Here is a 4838-nt window from a genome sequence, read left to right on the forward strand (position 1 = left end):
TGAACGTTGTTCATCTTCGTCAATGGTTAAATATTATGTAATTTACATTTATATTTCTCTTACCGTCACTATCCATACTTAATGCTAAATAGATTTTACAAAATTTTATTAAGACATAAATGGGCATAAAAACAAGAATTAAAAACACCTACTGTTCCAATAGTATCTGGATGAAGCACCGCTGTGCAGCTGATGACCAGAGTCGACCCACTCTTGATGTATAGGTCACTTGGGCATTGGATTTTTGCCAATGGCACTAAGATAATAATAATAATAATAATAATAATAATAATAATAATAATAATAATAATAATAATAATAATAATAATAATGAAATCCATCAGTACAGTATGGCATAGATTCAACCAAAAAAAAAAAATATTTAGGCTTTGAGTTTATTTTTGGTGCTTTAAAGTTTCTGGAAATTCTAAAACGTGTAAAACAAAGAGAAATCTAGTGTATTTTTTACCTGTAAACTTCTCAGATGTTTCAAAATATTTCATATGTCTATAAACACAAAGGAATGTAGTAAATGCTTTTATCTTTAAACTATCTGAACATTTGAAATAATATTGTACGAATAGAAGCACAAATAAATCTAGTTTAAACGCTTAAGAACAAGATTGACTTTTACTAATATATTCGAATTACAGCATATAAGATCAATAAGTTATATGAAAAAATTATCATTAACACTTCAAGATAAAAAGCCTTCAATAACATAAAATCGATAAGATAATAATTACAAATTTAAATATTCCTTCATTCCGCTAGGCTGGGCAAACAGTTTTTCATGGCATATAATTGATGCCAGTAAAGAGTATTGTTCTATTTATTGATACAATGGATGGGACTGGAGAGATGATTTCATGGACTTCTGGTTCTCAATAGTCTTTTAACTTTTAATGAGAATAGAAACTTGACATAAAAATCGGGGAATATGTTATTAAGAGGTTGTATGAATCTATACACACATAGAAACACAGACAACAACGTACACACTAGCACACATACACAAACACACACATACACACATACATACATATATATATATATATATATATATATATATATATATATATATATATATATATATGTATATATATATATATATATATATATATATATATATATATATATATATATATATATATATATATATATATATATATATATATATATATTGTACAAACTTTTATATACATATGTATATAGAATAATGTAAATATATATATATATATATATATATATATATATATATATATATATATATATATATATATATATATATATATATATATATGTGAACATATATAAATGCATGAACCTTAGAATTTTCTTTTATTGTATGTTGATATCAAAATGTAATGATTAAGTCAAACTTGAATTAATTATTAAGTTTTGACAAAACATACAAGGAAGACGATGAAGGGGAGGAGGAGGAGAAGGAAGAGAAGAATTAGGAGGTGGAGGAGGATTACGAAGGAGAAGGAGACGTAGGAGGGCGATTAAAAGGAGGAAGAAAAGAAGTAGCGAATGGGTGTAAAAGAAAAAGAAGTAGGAGATATTGGGAGGAGAAGAATGTGGAGGATTAGGAGAAGGAGGAGGAGAAAGATAAAATATATTAAGCTTGTGAATAGGCAAGAGAGACCTACCCCGGCGTCTTCGGGAGCCTCCAACCGAAGGCCTCGTTACCTGAAGGTCGAACTTTCCTCTGATTGTCTCCCCCTAAAGAGGAACCAGAAGCACAGGCCCACGAGGGCGACGGTGACACCGAGACCGCGTTACTACCCCACAAGGGGTCATCGGAGGAAGGGTGCCCCCCGAGCACAAGGGCCAACTCTCCGGATGCACTACTGGGTCCTTCACTAGCCCTAGAGGGGCCCGCTATTGGCACTGCACTAACACTGGGCTCCTGGGAAAGGACGCCTTGTTCATCCACCACACTAGACTTACCTCGTCCCCTACTCTGTGTAGGGGATGGCGAAAACGAGGCCCCGTCAGACCGCTCACTGGGTGACAGTATCGGCGAGGAAACACTAATTTTCCTGGGGTAACGTTTCGCTGATTTCCTCTTTTTGGTACCGTAGCGTACCCACTGTATATCGCTCCAGTCTACACACTCGGGGCACGTGTCTGCTGACGAGCAAACTTTTCCCCTACAGGAGGAACAAAGGGAGTGAGGATCCACTTCGGGCTTGGAGAGGAACGCTCCACACGATTTCCCAGCTCTAGGCCTAGGACAACGGTGAATTTGCTCCATAACGCACACAACGCACGACACAAGCACTAAGGGAATCAACTAAAACACTGGGTAAGCACACGGTTGAGAGGTGAACGCACATGAACACTTGGGAAAAGCACACTGGAAAACGCAAGTTGCCACGCTGGGAACACGTTTGACACAGAACGCACACAAATGATCAACAGAGATATGAGAGCGAGAATGTGAACGCCTCGCGACCAGAGAACTTAATGAGGAAGGTGACCCAGCCAAGCAAGCGACCTACCTTGATCCTACCCTCGCGGCACATTCCTTGATGCCGGGGGTAAGGCTACTTAGAGGGCGGAGGGGAGGGTGGGGTAACATACTCAAAACTATGGTCGATGGAGAGAAGATCACCAGTGACTCCTAAGGAAGTAGTTCGAGGTAAGTATTCGTGTTGGAACAAATATATATATATATATATATATATATATATATATATATATATATATATATATATATATATAAATATGTATACATATTCAAATATATATATATATATATATATATATATATATATATATATATATAAATATATATATATATATATATATATATATATATATATATATATATATATATATATATATATATATATATATATATATATACGTATATATATATATATATATATATATATATATATATATATATATATATATATATATATATATATTTATAAATATATAATATATATATATATATATATATATATATATATATATATATATATATATATATATATATATATATATATATTATAAATATATATAATATATATATATATAATATATATATATATATATATATATATATATTATATATATAATATATAATATATATATATATAATATATATATATATATATATATATATAATAAATATATTTATATATATACTATATATATTTATATATAATATATATATATACTATATATTATATATATATATATTATATTTGATATATGATACATAATTTATATATATATATATATATATATATTTATATATATCTATATATATATTTATAATAAAAAATTATATATATTTATTTGTTCCAACACGAATACTTACCTCGAACTACTTCCTTAGGAGTCACTGGTGATCTTCTCTCCAATCGACCATAGTTTTGAGTATGTTACCCCACCCTCCCCCTCCGCCCTCTTAAGTAGCCTTACCCCCGGCATCAAGGAATGTGCACCCTGCGAGGGTAGGATCAAGGTAGGTCGCTTGCTTGGCTGGGTCAACCTTCTCATTAAGTTCTCTGGTCGCGAGGCGTTCACATTCTCGCTCTCATATCTCTGTTGCTCATTTGTGTGCGTTCTGTGTCAAACGTGGTTCCCAGCGTGGCAACTTGCGTTTTCCAGTGTGCTTTTCCCAAGTGTTCATGTGCGTTCACCTCTCAACCGTGTGCTTACCCAGTGTTTTAGTTGATTCCCTTAGTGCTCTGTGTCAGTGCGTTGTGTGCGTTATGGAGCAAATTCCACCGTTGTCCTAGGCCTAGAGTGGGGAAATCGTGTGGAGCGTTCCTCTCCCAAGCCCGAAGTGGATCCTCACTCCCTTTGTTCCTCCTGTTAGGGGAAAAGTTTGCTCGTCAGCAGACACGTGCCCCGAGTGTGTAGGACTGGAGCGTTATACAGTGGTACGCTACGGTACAAAAAGAGGAAATCAGCGAAACGTTACCCCAGGAAATTAGTGTTTCCTCGCCGATACTGTCACCCAGTGAGCGGTCTGACGGGGCCTCGTTTTTCGCCCATCCCCCTACACAGAGTAGGGGACGAGGTAAGTCTAGTGTGGTGGATGAACAAGGCGTCCTTTTCCCAGGGAGCCCAGTGTTAGTGCAGTGCCAATAGCGGGCCCCCTCTAGGGCTAGTGAAGGACCCAGTAGTGCATCCGGAGAGTTGGCCCTTGTGCTCGGGGGGCACCCTTCCTCCGATGACCCCTTGTGGGGTAGTAACGCGGTCTCGGTGTCACCGTCGCCCTCGTGGGCCCTGTGCTTCTGGTTCCTCTTTAGGGGGAGACAATCAGAGGAAAGTTCGACCTTCAGGTAACGAGGCCTTCGGTCTGGAGGCTCCCGAAGACGCCGGGTAGGTCTCTCTTTGCCTATTCACAAGCTTAATATATTTTATCTTACTCCTCCTCCCTTCTCCTAATCCTCCACATTCTTCTTCCTCCCAATATCTCCTACTTCTTTTCTTTTACACCCATTCGCTACTTCTTTTCTTCCTCCTTTTAATCGCCCTCCCTACGTCTCCTTCTCCTTCGTAATCCCTCCTCCACCTCCTAATTCTTCTCTCGTTCCTTCTCTCCTCCTCCTCCCCTTCATCGTCTTCCCTTGTATGTTTTGTCAAAACTTAATAATTAATTCAAGTTTGACTTAATCAATTACAATTTTGATATCAACATACAATAAAAGAAAATTCTAAGGTTCATGCATTACTATATATGTTTCACAATATATATATATAATATATATATATATATATATATATATATATATATATATATATATATATGAGTATATATATATACTATATAATTTACATTATTCTATAACATATGTATATCAAAA

The 4838-nt window shown here is 35.3% G+C and overlaps 1 pseudogene; it reads right to left on the reverse strand.

Annotated features, from left to right (window-relative positions):
- LOC137648157 (uncharacterized) overlaps positions 1–4838 on the reverse strand; it is a 94856-nt pseudogene that overhangs the window by 8936 nt on the left and 81082 nt on the right.

Source organism: Palaemon carinicauda, chromosome 10 (genome assembly GCF_036898095.1).
Source record: "Palaemon carinicauda isolate YSFRI2023 chromosome 10, ASM3689809v2, whole genome shotgun sequence".
Taxonomy (NCBI): Eukaryota; Metazoa; Arthropoda; class Malacostraca; order Decapoda; family Palaemonidae; genus Palaemon; species Palaemon carinicauda.